The sequence below is a fragment of the Erpetoichthys calabaricus genome, chromosome 2 (assembly GCF_900747795.2).
Source record: "Erpetoichthys calabaricus chromosome 2, fErpCal1.3, whole genome shotgun sequence".
Taxonomy (NCBI): Eukaryota; Metazoa; Chordata; class Cladistia; order Polypteriformes; family Polypteridae; genus Erpetoichthys; species Erpetoichthys calabaricus.
The window spans coordinates 226625021-226647038 of NC_041395.2; positions in this window are offsets into that span (position 1 = coordinate 226625021).

Genomic DNA, 22018 nt, shown 5'->3' on the forward strand with positions numbered 1-22018 from the left:
GACAGTCAAGTATTCACAAAAGTTTGTGGCCACGATACACTAATGGCGTTTCCAGCCTCTTACAATGTATCACCTTGAAACGCTGTCGCAGTACAATGATAAGTAAAAGCCAATAGACGCAAGACTCTACTGTGGGAACACAAAGAGGACTCTACTTACCAGCGCCGACGTCTTTCACAATGTAACACATTTCTGGCTTTAACTTGACTATTTCGCCAAACACTTCCTCGTCGATTTCTGTTCCAGTGTCATTGCAAACATGCAAAATTAGATCTTCTGGGAGCCCGAACTTTTTCACCACTTAATGATATAAAGTAAAAGAAACAATCACAACTTTTACATTCGCTTGTTTTGAAAACTCGGTCAATTCAATATAGCAGTTATGCATTAAAAATAAATACAAAAAGAGTCTGCATTTTACTCACCTTTAATAAAATCAGTGTAGTGTAATCCATCCTCGCCAACTTTAACATTTTTTTTTTGTATCCCGTACTGAACTTTAATGAGCATCTCCACAATTTTTTATTCTGTTGCTTACTAAATGTCCAGTTACCGTATCTCAGAAATCAGTCACATTCGTCTTCACAGAAGTAGGCCTATAATTATCTATGACCAAGACAAAAAGCGCAATTTGCCACAATATGGCGTCTTCGTTTGTAAAACTAATTAAGAGAATTTACAATTATGCGCACTTTGAAAAATAATAATGCTGATTATTACTGATACAATTTCAACTTCGTATCTTAAAATTACGTTATGGTTAAACATTTACTAAAAACATCATCTTCGTTCAAAAATATCTTTTAAAATAACATCCAATGCGACATTTGTACGAAAACATCTTAACTCAGTATTAACAAATATACATAGTTTTGACTAAAATATTAACTACAGTAAATTTACCTTAACTTAAAATATCAAAACACAAATCAGTACACTAACAACATACTACCTCTTCCATACATGTGGGAGAAGCCGCCATTTCAGTGAGCAGAGCAGACCAAACGTAGTACTACTTCCTGGAAGTGTACATCACACTGTGAAAGTGTATTTTAATCACACTGCAAAATAACACTTTATTCGTAAATGAATCAACACTGTCTGGTGTAAGGTATGAAAAAACAACTCTCAGAAGTCAACTCTAAACACTAACACTAGAAATTTAACACTAGGTGATTTGCTGTGTAGCAATTTAAAATACTGGAGGAAACAGGGGATGAATAGCTTTATTAGTCCATTCTTGACTTGGGATACACCACAATAGGTTTTGAATAACCCAAGTCACTAGGGGCCAGCAGGAATATATGCATCCAGACTTCTTTATGGAGCCTAGAATGACACTAGAAGCACTTACATACAGTGACCAGATTTTTCTGGGGGCAACCTGGGACACCAGGTGGGGGATCTTGGGGGCGGATACCTCCAGAAGCCAGATAGACTTTAATAATGGAAACGCCTATTTTCGTGTTTCCTGCATCTTATTCTGTACAAGTTTCTTCCATTTGAAACAATCATATTATTAAACCACAAACATATACCCATTTTCAAAGTAGGGTTCTATACCATTGTATGCTATTTTTCGTGAAATTACAGGCTAGATCTTGCCAAAAACAGTTTGTGAAAATTGACTGAAATACACGCTTCCTGAAGAGCAAATAACAAACTCATTAGTGTACATTATATAGTATACTGTATGTTATGGACGTACCGAAACCTTACGTTGTTAATCAGGAAACGCAGTGAAAGTAGAGAAGTGCTAGAAATGTTTTGTGAATAATTTATTAATACCTTCTGAAATTGAACATGACACTTTTTCAATGTTTATAAAGGAAAAACAGCTTTTCAATGAGTAACTTTCATAAGCATTAAACACTAATCTTTCTGAGATGAGTGGATAGCTCTCAGGACATCAGGATTTTGTAATAACATGTCATAAAACTTGTTACATGAATAACTGAAATTGCATTTCACAACCAGCATATGTTTCAATGTGTCGACTTTAAGTTGCGATTTTTCTGGTGTCCACATGTTATTAATCAGAGAAAAGACTCTTTCAGTGGGAGCATTTGTCCCTGGAAGACATAATGCAAATTCTGCCATGAGTGTCATATTATTACATGGAACATAATGGTTGACAAAGTGCTGAAAGATTTCCATCCATCGTTTCTCTATTGGTAATTCTGCTGTACCCCATTCATTAAATTTTTCTGCAGTGACATATCTTTGGATAGTGGATATCTCATCAAAAAGTTCATTGTCATTTATCTTGTCAGGAAATATGTCATTCACAAAACCAATGCACTTTTGAACATCTTTTCATTCATTATTAATATATAAATTGATATTATCAGATTCACAACTACGACAAAATTTACAGACTTGAGACTATACAGTAAAGTGTGTACAGCAGAACTTACTTAACCCTTTAACCGCCAACTCCCTAAATATTCCCCAAGCCAGGCGAAATCTGAACAATTTTTGTTTTTTTACTTTTTTACATTTTTTTTACATTTTTTACATTTATTCTAGCAGTATTGACCACTAAATGTTGTGCAAGTTGCCAGTGTATACACGAAATCTATAAATGTAACCTGAATTCTCAGCTAAGCAAAACATCTTGATACCAAACCGTGCCCTTTTCAATGGTAGATACTGTCGAAACTGTAAGCGGCCCTTCCACGACAATAAACTTTCATCAACTGCAACTGACGGTCCTGGCATGTAGGGCAACTGAAATGCTTCAAATAAATGATCAATCAAAGGACGTAGCTTGAACAAGTGGTCGCGGTTTGGATCTTTCTTATCTGGCTCGTTTCTGTTGTCATTCAAATGAAAGAATTTCAGCAGCAAAGAGAATCGGTTACGTGTCATGACAGCTGCAAAAATAGGTGTTGCATACATAGGATCTGTAGACCAGTACATCTCAATATCTGGTTTTCTGATTATTCCCATCAACATCAAAATCCCAATGAATTTTTTCATTTCGTTTTCATCAGTGTCAAACCAAGCACGAACATGGGAATGTGGAGGTAAATTGGGATTTTTCTCAATAAACTGTGCTGCATACAGATTTGTCTGATGAACAAAATGTCTAATCAAATCAGGTGACACAAACAGCTCATAAAACTGCTCAGCAGTGTAATTGTTTACATCAACAATAAAGCCACACGTTCCCTCAAACGAATGCAGAAAAGGTAGTTCACCACGGGCAGCAGCCCAGCTGAGATGCTGGGGATACACCCACTCAGCGCCGTCATCCGATGCGTCTTCATTCAAAATATCATGCAGCGCACGTTGCTGCTCATCACTGTCACTAAAATCTTCTTCAGAACTGCTACAATCATGATCAGAACTGTCCAAAATCGCCTGCAAAGCCTCACTTGAAGTCAGTTTACGTTTCGCCATATTTACAGCTGTTACATGCGAATCACGTCACATGACCGGCCAAAACAACCACAGACTTGTCGAAATACAACGTAGTAATAATACCCACGCCAAACCGTCAGTTATACTACTTGCCAGGCATTCATATAACCACAGGCAAATGTGCCGGATAATTCCGGCAGTATGGCGTTAGCATTAAAACAGCGGTGCCGGATATATCCGGCAGAGGGCGGTGAAGGGGTTAAAGAATAAAGAGCTAAAATTAAAGTTAAAAAAATAAACTTTGTCAGCACTTTCAATTTTGTTGTACAAAATAAATTGGCAAGTTTAACTCTTTTAAGTTTAAGCTTTAACTTCAGTGAAAACGGCTCACCTCGAACGCCGTATTGACGAGTGAATGACTAAATCAGGCATCAGCTCTTATATCAGGCTCAGAGCAGGAATAATAAGATAATTCCTGGCTCAGAGTGTAGCATAGCCAAAACGTGTCGTATCACAAGGCACGGTCGATACCATCCGACGATGCGTCCGCTTCCGCCTTCCGTGCATTTCCATACTACAAACAATGGCCACCAGCAGGCGTCAGACTCAGAAGAAGGTCGACTAACCGTCTGATGTCATGATGGGTAGAAAGTATGATTTGGAATCAGAAAGGCTGAATGGGGTCTATGCCTCTAGGGAAAAGTACGCATTTTGTCGGAAAACGCCACAGGCCGGGACATTTCCTGATCTTTCGGGGACGCCGGGATGGGTGATCCAAAAATAGGGACTGTCCCAGGTAAACCGGGAGATCTGGTCACTGTACACTTACAGGTCTAAGCCAGTGACACTCTCCATCTCCTCAGCTGGGTGAGATTGGTGTTGTGAGTGGGGCATAGATCAGTTTAGTTTAATTCAGTTTATTTTTGTATAGCATTCCTCACTGGGTGAGAGTGCAGAATGCTGTGACAAGTTCATAGGTATATTGGAAGTATAGATTTTACAAATTACTGGATACAACATTAGTACTCATGAAAAAACAGGATTGTTTAAACTAACAGAAAACAAAGTACAACTGATTAACAAAAAATGGAAACCAACAATATTAATTATTTACATTTATATAGCAGTTTCCTTGCTACTCAAAGTGCTTGTAGAGTGGAATGCCACTTCAACCACCTTCAATGTGTAGCATCCACTGGATGTTGCGACTGCAGCCATTTTGCACCAATACACTTCCCACACATTAGTTATTAGGTGGTGAATGGGTGAGAGATATAGTTAGCCAATTAGGGATATGGATGATTAAGGGGCCAGAATGACCAAGTAGTTATAGGCAAATTAGCCTGTACATGGGGAACCACCCTACTCTTTATTAGGGATGTCCAGGGAACTTTTATGACCACAGATAGTTAGGACCTTGGTTTTAAATCTTACCTGAAGGACCACACCATTTGTACAGTGTCCAATGCACTAGGGCATGGGGATCCACATACAGACAACAGGGTAAGCATCCTGTGATCATCTCACCAACCATCAGCAACCGAAGCTTTTCCTGGTTGGTATCCCGTCCAACTACCAGCTGGGCCCGAACATACTTAGCTTCAGGTGGATTACTTGTTGTGCATGTGGTGCTGCACTATACTAACATTTTCCTACTTGCTGATCTGTCATCTGTGAAAATACATTAAACTCAAATTAAACAGAAAACCCAGTTCTAGGAAACTTTACTATAAACATAAAAAACTAAATATTAATGAAACTTAACTATGGGTATTGCATACTTTTACCATAAAAAAAATGAAATATTTATAAATTTAGCATCTAATCTTACTTGAAATGTCTTTGGAATAGCCGTAGTGACCATTCACTCCAGCATCTAAGTAGAACAAATGAAGCAATGTCTGTTTCTGTTCTTTGAAAACTTAATTGTTATTTTTACAACAATTTTATCTCATTTTAAATGGCACTCTCATATATTACTGTTTTACATAGCCTGCACGATTTAAATATTACAATAGCAGTTAGTTATAGCACATTAAATCTTGTACTGAAACCAGTCACACACAATTAGGCATTACCATTTCAATCCCCTGCACAGACCTTGAATAATTTCCCCCTTAAAACCCTAGCAAATTCCGATTAATCCAATTCAGTTTCAAAGTGCATTTCATAGTGAAGGCAGAAACTGCATAAAAATATATGTCATGTCCTTTATTTTTGGAAATGCAAAAGCACTCTGTAGAGATAACACTAATTGATTCTTGAACAACAACACAAAGCGTGGCAATGCTACTTATTTTTTGGTAATTAAGGAGCAATCTTTAATTATTCTTATTTCTCAAAATAAATGTCTTCTGTACCTTCCTTGGTGGCCTTTTAAAATGTTGTTCCTCATTCTGCTGGAAACATGAGAACCTGAGGGTCATTTAGGAATGTTCTTTTGTTCCCAAAATATCAATAGTCTCAAACTGAAAAGTACACATTTTATGTTGTCATTGTGCTCTATTTCTACAAAATGTTAAAAATCATGTTTAATGTTGTTTACTGTTAGATTCTGATTTAATCTGGCATTTCTGGGGCTTTTTTATGTTCAACTTTTTTTTCAGTAGAGCTGAATAAAAATTAAATGTTGTCTATATTTGAGAGTGCACTTAAAAGACTTGAAATCTCTTTAGATAGTTACAGTACTGCTTTGGTTTTTAAAATTATCTTTCTTCTATTAACTTTTCTATTCTATTCTTCTATTAATATTACTTCCAATTTGCTGTAAGACATTTGTGTATTATTTCTGTGCAAATAAAGATATGTTCTGCGTTCTCATCTGGGTTTTGTGACTGCCTTCTTTGAAGATAGAGGAAAAGTTTTTTTCACAATACCATTAATGAGGATAATGTTCCAAATCTGTTTTATGGCAAATTCGATGTGTGTAGATAGAAAAAAAAAGTTAAGCTTGATATTAAATTATGATATTTCAAATCAGTAACCATACTTCTAAACTCAGAATAGTTTAGCATCATAAGAACATCAAAATACAGTACTTCTAATGTGGTGGAACCATTTATCATCCACAACAGGCTGGATAACCTCTACTGGTGAAAGGAAATATACTGTCTGTGCCATGATAATGATGGTCCTGAACACCTGACTCCTGCCCTAACCACACACGCACATACAGTAGAACTTCACACATTTTCTCTAAAGGTTTTTTATCATGTAAACAGTGCTTTATGTCTCTCTATTATAAAAAAAATCTTGGGACGAGATAAGACTTTTTTCCTGCAACGAGACGTGATCTTTTGAAGAGAGACAGAGAGACACTTTCACATCCCGTGAGATGGTCAAGTCACGTCATACTTACAACCTTTGGAAGCAAGTCCCGTAATATACGTGCAGAGCAGGTTAGATATAATGGAAGTAGGAAAATTCAAAAGTCTCAAAAAAATGAGAGTAAATATCGCATTAGCACAAACAAACAAAAAATATTACTCTGTGAAATAACAGAACAGCGAAAAGAGATCAAATAGTGTTTGAGGATGTCTGGGGGAGAAGAGAGACAAAAGGACAGCTGCTGTACAGGCTTTTAAATGTTTGAAGCACCGCACGAAATGCAGATCACGCTGCACGGCAGCAGTGACAAGCCAGCAGCTGATCGAGCAAAGAGTAGGTAAAAAAAAACAACAATTATTTGTTTCCCATTGTATCACCATTTAAGAGGAGTTTCGGAGGAGCGACCATGTCTCCTTGGTGTGTGTTCAGTCCCCTCTCTTCACAATGGTGCGTAACGCTGATGTGGGGGGAAGGGGTAGGCGAGTGAAGTGCAGATCATGTGGCATGGCAGCAGCAGCAAGTCAGCAACTGATCGAGCAAAGAGAAGGTAAAAAAAAAAAACTACAGAGGGTCCTTGGGTTACGACACAGTTCCGTTCCTACAACAGTGATGTAACCCGAATTTTGGTGTAAGTCGAAACACACCCTAGCCTAAGTCACTTACCTATCCTAACACATTTGCAAAATCATAATCTAGAACATAAAAACACAACTAAGCCACAGAAAAAGGAAATAAATATACTGTACTGTACACTGTACTGTAGTAACAGAAAAAATGACAAAAAATGAGTGTAAAAAAATTCCTTACCTTTATTCCTTCTGATCTCTTTACAATGTCTAATTTCACTTCCATCGTGATGGCTTTCCTCTTCTTCGAATCACTACCATCTGAAGACTCTGACTTTCATTTAGGAGCCATGATAAGGGCCAAAAAGTTGCCAAACAAAGCAACATAAACAGAACACTTGTGCTGCGTGCAACCAAACTAGTTCACCCACGTAGTCTGTAAGTACGACGCTAACGGTGAGTGAGTGTTGTAAACTCGAAATGTCGTATGTCGAGACATTGTAACCCGAGGAACCCCTGTATTTGTTTCTCATTGTATTACCGTTTAAGAGGGGTTTTGGAAAGCGGCCGCATTTCCTAGAGGTGTGTTCAGCCCCCCTCTTCAGAACGGCACGTAGCGCTGGCGGGTGGGGGTAGGGGGGAGTTGTTGGCGAGTGAAGTGAGAAGGGGGCAAAGCCCCCTTGTATAAATAATAACAATCTGATTTTCAGCAACCCATAATTTAAACATACTTTATTACTGAGTTTCCTTTTGTTGGACTTGTTGCATAGGATTATTAACTTAATGCATCATGTTGGTTATTCCTGAAGAAGGGCAAAAATAAATTTAGGTAAGATGTCATTGTAGAAATTAAAGCTGATTTGATCTGCTTAGAATAAAACATAGAATTGTATATTATACCTGCTTTTAAATTACTTATTGCAATTTATTCTTCCTTTTCACCTTTTCCTACTTCTATGTGGGTTTGATATGCTTGATCAAACTTTTCCAAAAAACTCAGTTCTTCACCTCCTCGCCAGTTAAGCCCTTTACCTTCACATTTTCTTTTACTTTATCCATCCACCTCCCTTGCTTTCTGTTCCACTATACTTCCATTCTATCACTCTTTTGCCCACATTTTCATTGTCTCTCCACATCACATGTCCATACCACTTCCACCTATTTTCCTGTACTTTCTTAAATATCTTAATCACTTAATTAATGTATTGTATTATTAAAAAATAAAAAGCTCTTGAAACAGCTACATACCACTTAATTAAACATCAGAGTTACCATACTTAATAACTAATAAAAACAATTATTTGATTACTTTGAGGTAAGAAAATACATATGAATTGAACTTAAAGGATCAAGAAGCATTTTTGAACCTCTTAGGAAAATCAAAGGCATAAATAAAGCTTAAATACAATTTATGTCCATGAAAAGGATTAGGCATCCTTGGTGCTGGAGAGCCTCAGTGATTAGAGACATTAGCCCCAACCAATTTTTTAATTTGCACTCTGTCCTTGCAATAATTTGACTGCCCATTTAGGCAGAAGATTTGTATCAACTCAGTATGCATTTTCACACATTAAGAATACTATGGCTTTTAATCCCATTTTAGATCCTGATGGAATATTATTTCTTGTTTCGTTTAGGTCAGGGTAAATTTACTATCCAACAATGGGAGATTCATTTGTATTATAAATAATTGACTAATATTATACATAAATTATTCAAACACTTACTTACATACATAATGTCTGCAAATTACATTTGACAAAAATAATCCCTTAAAGTTAAATTTTGAGTGACTCGAACATTAAGTACCCTAACAACTGAAGGTTATAAATGGTCTTGCATCTCATAGTTTTTATTCGGCAGTGTAGCATTCTTACCTGTTAAACTACAATAACAACTTATTGTGTAGAAGATGATCAGGATCACTAAAGATTTAATCTTTTCAGAACATAGTCTACAAATAAATTTTCCATAGACAGTGTCACAAAAACAACCATACAACGTTGAGAAGGTTTGGGGCAGCCACCCGTATAATTGTTCCCGGCTGCAAAACTGATTTTTAAACAAAGACGTGTTCATTCAACTGAGTCCAAAACAGAACTAATTCTCTTGACAGAAGATGGCGGCTTTAAAGGCCAGCGAAGGAAGTGATGTCATCCATAGCGGAACCGGAAGTGACGTCATTGGCTGCCCCAGAGCCGGGCGGGATTTCCCTAGAATGGTCTGCAAAAGATCGAGAGGGAAAATTAGTGCACTTCGCCAGCCCCTGGTCTGGCATGGAATCACATGTATTTAAGCCCTTTAGTTGTCTCCTAAACACACGTGTGTGACAACAGTTAATTAGGAGACACTGATGTGCTGCGAATAACCTGGATTTTAGGAACAGGGAGACAAAGAAAATAAAACCAACACTGTGTAAAAGATAATAAACCTTAGAATTAGGTATGTTTGCTTTGCTCACTTGTTCTTATGATGACATGGCTGCCTACCAAGAAATACTAAATTCTGGGGAGTGGAAAAAAAGCACAAAATTCCTTTAAAAGTTTCAAATAACTAACAAATGTAAGATGTAAAACAATAGAAAGACTAAAGTATTTCAGTCAGCGGTTTTCCAAATACGCTGTCTTTACAGGCTGCATTGATGCTACATGCTGACACAAGAACCACACTCATAATACTGTGGTCATCGATCAAAGGTCACCAGTCAAAGAAATAAATGAGAAAATACATAAATAACCAAACCTGAAATACAGATCATTGGACAGACCTTTTTTCGTGGCTATGACTCACAAGAAAGTCAGTTTACATTTAAGATTACAATTACTTTTTAATAATTATTCAGTTAGTATATGCAGCCAAATGGTATAAAACTGGAAACAAAATCTAGATTTGATTTTATGCTTGTTTCAGGTTTTGAGAAATATGGATTATCATGTCTAATGGGCTTTCTAAAAATGTTTTGCACCATGACAGGCATAAATGTTAAGAGGAAGAAGACATTACATTTATATTTTCTTTTCTCAGTATTCGAAGCACTTTATGTAGCCAGTTCAAGCACCTCCAAAGAGCAGCCTTGTTCTGGTTGATGTGATGGCAGCCATTTTGCATTTTGCACCAGTACACTCATGACACATTAATTGTTAGGTGATGAAGGGGTGAGAGATATTATTAGCCAGTTATGGACAGGGGATGATTAGGGACCAAGAATGACCAGCCTGTGGTGGACAATTTAGTCTGGACATTGGGAAACACCCTATATTTCTGGGTGCTGTGCAAGAAGCAGCCTTTTTACGGAAGCTCTGTATTTCTCATTGTTTTTCTTCTTTTTCTGAACTTATTTACTAGTTGCTAGTCTTATTTAAAATTAGAGTTGGTCTGGCTTCTGGCTTGTCACTGATAGTAGCCACAAGAAATTGAATAAATGGATTTTAAAAGGATCTTAAATCTACTGACGAATGAAAATGCAAACGAGGTGCCGGCTTGTCTTGTTTACACTTCAAACGGGATGCAAACCTAGAAGGAGTCATGAAGAGGACCTGAAGGCTGCCTTGTGCCTACAACACCTGAATCATTAAGAGACACTGAGAAAGTGAAAGCTGGGTGTATTAAAAACTCCCATAATCAGCTACTTGCACTGCGATCCTGAGCATATTAAAGTTAAAACTACAGTATGTAATTCAGACAATGAAATTCCGGCTGTCGGAATTCATCCACATTATTTGTCAGGGAGATAAAATGGGGTCCTAGCAACAGAAATATTTCACACTTTAACGATAACTCACTCCGACCCTGCTGTTTTAATATGTGATGACTTCAACCATGTCACTTTGGAAGGAACAATGACAAATTTCTATCAGTCTGTTTCTCCTCTACTCAAGGAGATAACAAGCTGGACCTATTGTAATCGAATGTTAAAGTGTAATCTACTGGCTCCTTTAGGCAAATCTGACCACAGCCTGATTCATCTTATTCCCAGGTACAAGCCTGTAATTAGATGGCAACCTGTTATCACCAGAATAGTGAGGAAGTGAAGCCTGGAGGCTGAAATGATGGGTGAGTCACATGAGAACAATATTGAGGGACTGCATCTCAGACCATTTTAACTTCCGTACTGACACAGTGGTACCCACAAAGACAGTGCATTGCTTTCCAAACAACAAGTCCTGGGTCACTAAGGAGCTAAAAGGTCTCCTGAATGAGAAAAAAAGAATAGTCAAATGCAGTGACAAAGAGGCTCTGAAGGACATACAATGTGTGCTAAAGAAAACGCTGACAGAAGGAAAGGATGCTTACAAAGCTAAAATAGAAAATAAGCTCACTTAGAATAACACGAAAGATGTATGGAATGGACTGGGTACAATTACGGGACTCAAGCAATCCAAGGCTCGGGTGCCAGAAGGGGATGTGGACAAACCTAACACCACAAAGAAATTTTTATATAGATTTTCCCTCCCACTGCTACCTTCTTACAATGAACAGTCTCCCCACACCACCCCTACTACATCAACAACTCCTACCACGTCAACTGGAATGGCCAGTGACAAGTCCACCTCTGACCATAATTGTAGACTGTTCATAAATGAAGACCAAGTAAGGAGACAACCGAGGAAGCCACACACAGGAAAAGCTGTGGGACCAGATGGAGTCAGTCCTTAAGTTTTTAAAGCCTATGCTGACCAACTCTGTGGTGTCATCTGTCACCTGTTCAGTGTGTCCCAAAGGCTTCATAAAGTTCCACTGTTGTGGAACAATCTGCATTGTTCCTGTTCCAAGGGAGGCAGGCGCCTGTTCACCTAATGACTACAGACAACTTACGTCTCATATCATGAAGACCTTTAAGATACTGGTGCTATACTATATGAGTCCTCTTGTGGTAGACCATCTGGACCCACTGCAGTTTTTTTATCAGACACATATTGGAGAGGAGGATTCAATTGTCTTTCTTCTCCACAAGTTTTATTCTCATCTGGACAGTTAGCAGCACTGTGAGGATTATGTTTTTTGATTTCTCCAGCCATGTTAAGGTGTAAACTGAGAGATATGCTGGTGGATGAGCATATGGACTATCTGTTGAGCAGACTGCAGTTTGTGATACTCAAGGACTGTGTTACTTATACGAATATAAGCAACATTGGAGAACCACAAGGAACCGTCCTGTGTCCTTTTCTCTTCACTCTGTACACTTCTGATTACAAATATAACACCACGTTATGCCACTTGCAGAAATTCTAGATGATTCTTCACTAATTGGGTGCATTGATAAAAGGGATGAGGCAGAATATAGGAGTCTGTTGGAGAACTTTGTTTCTTGGCACAAAGAGAATTATCTGCATCTTAAAATCAGCAAAACTAAGGAAATGGTTGTTGACTTTTGCCATACCAAAGAGCCTCTATGTCCTGTCACTGTTGAAGGAGTTGATGTAGAGGTGGTCCACTCCTACAAATACTAGGGGGTCCACATTAATGACAGATTGAACTGGTCTTGGAACACAGAGGAACTATATAAGAAAGGGCAGATTAGGCTTTTTTCCTTAGGAGACTGTGTTTACAGTATTTAATGTGGGAAGTGACGTCCTACACATGTTATATTGATAACTCGTTGTTTCCCCATCACCTCAGGTCAAGCATCTGGGTGTCATCCTTGTCAGTACTCTATCTTTCCAATCTCATATTAATAAACATCACCCGGTCTGCTTACTTCCACCTACGTAATATTAATCACATCCACCCCTCCCTCACTCCCCAAACCACTGCCATTCTTGTTCACAGTCTTGTTACTTCTCGTTTGGACTATTGCAATTCACTCCTCTTTGGTTTCTCTAATAAATCTCTCCATAAGCTTCAGCTAGTCCAGAATTCTGCAGCATGCATCATTACTCGAACCCCATCTATTCACCATATTACTCCGGTCTTGCAGCAGCTTCATTGGCTCCCGATTAAGTTTCGAATTGATTTTAAAATTCTGCTCTTAACATTTAAGGCCATTCATAACCTCGCCCCTCCATATCTGTCCAACCTTCTTCATGTTGCCATCCCCTTCCGTAACGTTAGCTCCTCTTCCTCCATCAATCTGACCATCCCTCTCACCCGTCTAACCACTATGGGGAGCAGAGCATTCATTTGTTCTGCTCCCAAGCTCTGGAACTCACTACCTACTGAGCTTAGAAATATCAAATCATTTTCAACCTTCAAATGTAAACTTAAAACCCATCTGTTTAAAATGGCTTTTTGTCTATGATTACAGTGGCTTTGTTTGGTTTTAATTTGTATATTTTTTGTATTTTCTGATGTTTTAAGTTGTTTATAATGTGTTTTTTTATTTATTTATTGTTTGTTCAGTGTCCTTGAGATCTTAGAAAGGTATCTTGTATAAATAAAATGTATTATTATTATTATTATCTTCTGTAACTCAGTGTTGGCCATTGCGATTTTCTATGCTGTGGTATGCTGGGCTGGTAACATCACTTCAAGAGAGTCCTACTGAATCAACAAGCTAATTAAAAGGGCAAGCTCAGTTATAGGACGCTCTCTGGATGCCCTGAAGGTAATAGCGAAGGAGAAAATTAAAAAAAATTGAGTGCAATTATGAACAATGCTGCACATCTTCTCTCTGACACAATAACACTGAGTAGTTTCAGCCAATGAATTATTCAGGAGAAGTGTGTCAAGAAACGCTTCTGGGGCTCCTTTATATCAACAGTAATATATCTGCATAATCCCTCAGTGTGATTGTGACAGTCAAGTCTGAACTTTTCTTTCTTTTTAATTTTCTTGCTTTATAGTAAATCCAGTATGTGTTCAGACCAAAGTGTGTGTGTGTATATTTATTTATTTATTCATCTATCTATCTATCTATCTATCTATCTATCTATCTATCTATCTATCTATCTATCTATCTATCTATCTATCTATCTATCTATCTATCTATCTATCTATCTATCTATCTATCTATCTATCTATCTATCTATCTACTCTTTACAAAACATGCCCAGGGATCTGTTGTACCCAAAGAAATTCAGGACCATCTGTCATAGTACTGGAGCATTGGCATCCACATACAGACCATATAATAAGTGCCCTCTGCTGGCCTCACCAACACCTTTTCCAAGCTTCTGGGACCTGGGTGTTTGGTAGATAAGTGGCTTTGAAGTCAGCCTAGCACTAATCACGACACACAATCTTCATGGATATTTCTGTCGTGTTTTAGATAGGGGCTTGCCCAAATCCTTCCATTCTCTTCCATTTTTACCTTGTCTCCATTCATCGTTAATTAATCCATTTCCTTGCTTCACTTTACGATAAAACATCCAGGGTCTAGAGCACCGCTATTTATAAATTCTTTAGGTATACTGCCGATTATGGCAGTTACCTGAAGTGCAATATAAGAGGCTGCTGTATCCTCAAATCTTCACTGAGGGATAGATATCTTGTTTTTTATATTTAGTTTATTTGATTGGTGCACACTTTCTTACTTTTTTTCCTTTAACTCTTTTAAAATACTGTAACCTGGAGTTTGTCTGCAAAGATGTATTCTATTCTAGGCTTCTGTATAGTGCTTTTCAGGTTGTAGTTGTAGTTCTAGATTCACTACTATTGTTTAATCTTCCTTTTAATAACCAGGGGTCTCATTTATAAAACTTTGTGTGCATTCGACTGTAAAAATATGTAAAATGTGTAACCTCAAAAATATCTGATTCATAAAAGCTGGTGTATGCAATTCTATGCAAATTACCTTTATAAATCACAATCATCTTGTAAATGTGTGTACATGAACACACCCCTCCCCCAGTTCCTACCCTGAAACAACATATATGGACTATTCTAATCAGCTTTGTACAATCATGACACCAGACCTGGTAGAGTAGCCTCCCTTCTCACACATTGAGTTCACCAAGAGCATTTGCGGTATTGTAGCACCACTCCTGTGTGCTCTGGGGGAAGGAAAAGGCATAAGGTGCCAGCGTCTGAGCGGGTACCCACTATCACCTAGTACATACAATGACATGATTGCTGTTAAAGTGAGTAGTATAGGCCATATGAAACACTGAGGATTACCTTAACCAACAAGCCAACCAACATGTACAATACCATCAGGTCTGCCACAGCTGCTTTGCCTCAAAATAAATGAATTACGGGTTGGCCCAGGACACCAAACCCTGATGTTTGTCAGTCTCACCTTGGCATTACAGGTTGCTTGTGCATGAATGGGATGTAATTGCTTATAGTTAACAAAAGCAGCTTCACTTTTTGCTAGCTGCCCTTATTTCAATCACTCCATTTACATTAGAAAAACCAGATGCTGCTGGAAATTGTCTTTTTATGTGGGCAAAAACATGTTGTGTCTTATGTATATACACCCACACAATACAAAACTGGATGTAGCGTCTCATCGGTCAGCTAATGGCTTCCAGCACAGAGGCAAGTTGCAGTGAAGTTTGGATGAGAAATTTCCAAACCTGTCGGCGAGTTCCCTGAGAAGTGACAACAGGTAGGCAGTTTACTGTAAACTGATGAAAAACCAATAACATTCTTCAGTGAAAAGATGTGGAATCGGCCCTCTTAAAAGAAAACTAAAGCAGAGTCTGTACATTATCTCAATAATTTTTAAAGTTCAATATGTATGTTACTTCAACACACATTATAATAATGACTTGGTGATATGAATTAGATAGATAGATAGATAGATAGATAGATAGATAGATAGATAGATAGATAGATAGATAGATAGATAGATAGATAGATAGATAGATAGATAGATAGATAGATAGATACGTGTGTTGGCAGTTTGAGGTCGCTTGTCGCCCTCTTGAACCCTCTGACTCGACTCCAGACGCCAGGTAAAAGTCCAAATACTACCTTTATTTGAACAATACAGTGCACAAAGCACCCTCCACTCCACAATACTCATAAATCAATAAACAATACTCTAATCAATCCTCCACACTCCCAGACACTTTGCCACCCTTCCTCCCAGCTCAGCTCTGTGTACTGGTTTCCCAGAGTCCTTTATATAGTCCATGACCCGGAAGTGTTTCACCCTTCTGTCCATGTGATAATGAACACTTCATAAAAAGCTCCTTTCTTCAACCCGGAAGCATGTCGTTTCCTCTTGTCATGTGATCATGACGCACCTCCGGGTTGTAGGGCAAGTAAGAGTCCGGCAGCCTCCCCACAGCGACTCCTGGTGGTCCCCAAGGTATTCAGCAGGGCTGTGCATATAAACTACAAAGTCCATGAGGCCCTGCTGGAAATCGGGGAACGTCCACGCTGTTGGGAGAGCTCCACCTAGCGGCCTGGGGGTGAGGGCCGGAATATTTAGCCGGCCACACACCACAGTGTGAATCATCATTTTGTTAGTTTGGATGCATTTTCCTTCTTAGTGAAGGGTGTCTTTATTTTCCAGTTTCTCCAAAATGTATGAATGATTTAGAGTTTTCTTTAACATACACACATTCTCCTGTCAAGTTTGGCATGCAAAGTTGCATATGCACATTTGGGGTCTTTATGTGCATATGCACATTTTATAAATCTGACCCATGGTGGCTTGCTGTAATTTAGAATGAGTTGTAATATTTGCAATTAAATATGCACACTGCTAAACTTTAATGTGTCCATGGTTCTGTTCCAAATCTGTCCTGAAATGAGTGTGTTGTCATCATGTCCAATAGCCACATATAAACTGAATAAATATATCAATATATACACATTGTGCTGCTGAGACACCAAAAATGTTTGCCTCACTAGACAGAGAAAAATAAAAAACAGCACATGGTATAAAAATCCTTGGCATTTTCTATTGCTGAAAAAAGGAACTACTTATTGTGGCCCTGTGTAGAGGATGCAACTGTTTATTTAACCCATCTGACTCTCATTTAATTAGACAGCAATGTGTTACACAGTATGCCAAAATTCGAAAAAGATTTTTTAATAAGTGTAGCAAAATTATCCATTAAAAGTAAAACCTGATCATTTTGAAAATCTACTTTTGTAGTTGAGGAATATCTTCTCTGTGCTCTTGTGATACCATAATGAGCACCCTGGATGACTGGCACAAAGTGAGATCACCAGACAAAAAAACACAAAATTTAAAACAGATGTGTCTAACTGATTTTTGCACATGACAGGTGTTAAACTGGTTTTTAAAATGCAGGTCAGACAAGACTGGCAGTACTCCCAAAGACACAGAGCACAGGTTCACAGCTAATCTATCATATTTCTTATACATAGCATGTTATCCAAACATGACTGATGGCACTAGTTGTCTAAAAGGTCTATGTTAATTTCATTTTATAATCCTCCACCTCTTCTTATCTTTCGAGCATCACAATAGTAAAGAAACATTTGTTTACAAAGGAGGCTTTGAGTGTTGGTTGTTACCAGTCAATACTTTAACATGTGTATGTTATTCTTTGATGTGTTTCTGAATTAATTAGACCGGCTGTATGTTTGACTTAGTACATTGGGGAAATGGTTAGAAATAAAGCATAGAACATCATAAACTTCATCTTAAAATCGTTTACTTAACTAGTTTCTCAAATCCCATCGCAACTAAAGTAGCACGTTAAATGCTTTGTTTTGTATTTGATCTTCTATGTGCTCTGTGTGTGAATCACTACGTGCTTCTTAAACCGGCTTTCTCTTCCTCCGACAGGACACAGAATCCATTACATTCGTGATATTACAGCTCTCTGAATAATTAAAATACTGAGATGTATACTTGATATCTTTTTCATGATGATAGGAGTTAAAGCATGTTATTAAACATGGGAACACGGTGGCACAGTGATTGTTTATGCCTCACGCAGGATGCTTGCTGCGCCGTGCGCGACCTTCGATGAAATAATTTATTGCAGTGTACTACTGTTAGTACTAAACGTACTAACCCCCAATTCCTGTCCTTACTTTTCTTTCTCCAAATACGCAATCGCCACACAATCAGCTCTGTAATAGACGTTAAGCCATCTGTAAGCTTAGAACGCCAGTTCTTCAAAACTTTTAAGGAACATTGAAATATCTTTGTAGTACATGTTAAATTATTCTATCCATCCAGTGTTGCGCAAGAATACAGCGCAAGGCAGGAACAATCTGTGAATGGAGCGTCAGCTCCTCGCTGCGACACTGTGTCCTCACATTTTTTTTAATTATTAACAATATAGATTATTTAAATTAAGTTAAAGTTTTATCTGTATAATATAATAAACATATTTTGCTGCATTTCATCTTAAAAATGATTTCGTTATCATATGTAAATACATGCTTTATAAAGTGGCTCAGGTTGTGCAATATTATAACTGTATCACAAGTTTACAGTGAGGTAATTGTAATTATAATTACAAAGAGTTCTACTAGGAGCACTTGATGGACTGATTGAGTGCGTTTATAGTTCTTGGGATGAAACTGTTTCTGAACCGCGAGGAAAGGCTCTGAAGCGTTTGCTTTATGAGAGCAGTTCAATAGATGCTATATACCGATAACTCTCTTTCTGATCAGCTGCTGTAGAGCTGTGATTCCCCACTAGTTACAGTGATATAAATACTCCAAGTGGTGCAGTGAGAGTAATATGGAAAAAGATGATCCGCTGTACCAACACCTAACGGGAGCAGCTGAAAGGAGAAGAAGAAGGTGCAGTGAGAGTAACAACACTAAAGCAGCTATTGTATTTAGAATAGTTTGACCATTCTGTGGACCATTATATTGTTACAGGTTAATTACAATCAGATGCATTAAACTAATAAACAATATGCAGTTAATTTCAGTGTATTTATAAAGCCATGTCAGGGATGTGGATCTAAAAAAGAAAGGGAAACCACACAGGAACAGTAGCACTGCTTTGACGCTGGGTGCCACCAGTCTGCAAAACAGAGAGGAGAACTTGCGTATGCCAGGGTATGAGCTACCGTGGAAATGTGTGTGGCTTTATGTCAAGATTAGGTTTTATACATCACGATTTGAATGTGGAAACGCTCGTACACAACATTTTTGTGCGTATGCACTGTTTATACATGAGGCCCCAGGTCTTCAAAATTCTGCAGCTCTTACAGTATTGTGCTTTGGCCAGGGTATTTTTAGTTGTAGTTGTAGTAATGCGTGGGACATTCAAAAATTTTCTGCACTTTTATATTTTCATTGGAAACGGTGAAGGCAGGAGGAATAGTAATTGGGCATTAAAAAGTTTGTACGATGCTGGGAAAATTGCATTGCAAAGCAAGGTGACAATGTAGAAAAGTGATTCTTAATAAATAGAGTTTAAAAAAGTACGGAAACTTTTTGAACGTCCCTCGCAGAAGAAGTGTGTTTCGGCATTGTGAAAAAAAAAAACTCCTCTTGTTCAGCTTGTTTTTAGACTCTTATGTAACTGCTACTGTTATGTCAGCGAAACTGACAAAGTAATTTTTGACAGAACCAGGAGAAGCATGAACAGACAATAAAGCATCAGCATTTGGAGATCAAAAGAACAACAAAAGCAGAGCATGAGACAAAATTGGGTTCAAAAACAAAGCAAGAGATACAGCCAAGTAGCTAGCAAAGGTTTGAAAGAGGTTTAGAATCCATGGATCAGATGAGGAAATCCACCTGCAGCCAACCTTTTAACCCATTGTGTGTCAAGACCTCTGAGACAATACCCCATACAAGGGACATGAGTCTAATAAAGGGTTACGAAAACAGTGGCGATCATTAAGAATTCAAAATGGCAGCTACTAAAATGGCAAAATTATACAACTTTAAGTATAACTATGCACAAAATGCTATAACAAATTAAAATAAAACATACATCATAACAGCTTCTTTATTAATTTTCTAGTATTAGGACCTTGGCTTGATATTAGAACCAAAATTTTAGAATTGTAGACTGCTATTGTTTTTGCTTTGGTTTGCTTTTAAACATGCTCTTTTCGTTCAATTCCCTTGTTCCTTTAATTTTGTTTATAGCTTTTTGGAATCTTTACTAAATCATTTTTTTAAATATAAAAGAACTCTGTTTTTTAAATTGTGATAAGTGTTTTTTTACTGTTATTCTGCTCCTGTTCTGAGTTTTTATTATAAAATCCTTAATCCCTGTTTCTTGTTCCTGTTTTACTCAAAGCCTGCTTCTAGACCTAGGGGTAAAGCTCATTTTGTTAGTAGGCCTTTTTTGTATGGCTCAGGTTACTTCTGGAGGCAAAGCTTCAGCCTTGAGTTTTGATAACATAGCAAATCATAAAATATAAAGCAGTAATTGTCTCTTTTCCTACTTTAGAATAATTCCATTGACTGCTAAGATTCTGCGTCTTTATTTAAACAAATGCCTGTGGTTCAGATATAAAGTAAGCAAATAACCAATCAGGTGTATATTTTCATCTTGTGCAGTCAAGAGCGAAACAACAACATCAGATCAGGAGGAGAGGGACAGTGTGATCGTGACTGAGAGAATAAAACTGAAAAAAAAGCTAACTTTTACAAGTACCATAAATTTACACCCGATCTGACGCTGTTCGTTTTCAAATAATATTGCATTAGTGCGACAATGTTTTCTGATTGGTACTATTCAGGTCATAAAATGATTTCTTCAAAATGTCACATATATTTGTCTCTTTCTTTTTTTGCCCAGTGCTTCATTGACATCATGAACCAAAAGGCACGAGCTTATTCAGTGTGAGCAGTAACACGCAGGTGGCCGGTTGCTGTGTGCTACAACGTGCTTGACCTGGTGGCGATCAGCACACATATACTGTACAAGGCATGCACAGATCCACTGAGAAAAGAAAAGTGTTCTTTGCTCACCTTGCAGAGGAACTATGTCATTGCTTCTTATAAGAAAAGGCAATGGAAAAAGAAAAAAAGGATGCAACATCGAAAAGCTTCTGTTCCAAACTCAGTAAGTCAGTGTCAGGTGCCCCTTCAATGTAATAGGAACCACAGCATAGAGAGAAGTGTGCGCATTGCAACAGGTACACATGTCGTAAATGTAGGAAGGACAGTCCTTGGGTGTTTGGGAACTGTTAACATTTGAAATTGATGATTGTATATAGTGCGGAACTGATCTCTGTGTACTGTTCTTTCCTCTGCCTGTCAAGTAGTACAAAAGAAACACCACCATGCAACAAAATGTGGATACTGGGAAAGATCGGGAAAAAAAAAACACGGTCACTGATTACAACCACAAGAAGGCATGCAAATTAATATGAATAATATTGCATCAGTGCCACAATGTTTTCCGAAATGTACTATACAGGTCATAAAATGAATTATTCAAAATATCATATATACCTATGTCTCTTTTTTTTGTCAGTGTGGCTTTGACATCATGGACCATAAGGTGCATACTAATTCAGCGTGAGCAGGAATACTCAATAAAACTGAATAAAAAAAATTCAAGTGACAGTGAGATACGAAGAAGGCAGATTCATCAGCGTTTGTGTCTCAACCTTTATCCCTCCAGATTAGAGAATTTCCAGTTCCATTGTCTCAAAACACCACTCACTTCTATAGTTATTACCAGTTTCAAATAAAAACTAACAGCGTCAGATCTTGTGGTTGTATCGCGATTGTGACTGAGAGAATAAAAGTGAAAAAAAAAGCTAACTTTTACAAGTACTATAAATTTACATTGACTGTTACAGACGCAAATTAAATGTATGTTTTTATTGTATAACTAGTCATTTAGCCCGTTACAATAATGGGCGCTAGAACAGTAGTGCATAAACATTAGTAGGAACAGTCTATATTAAATGGCAAGGGACTTTGACCTCATTCTTTTTGTTGGTCGTATTTTTCTTTCT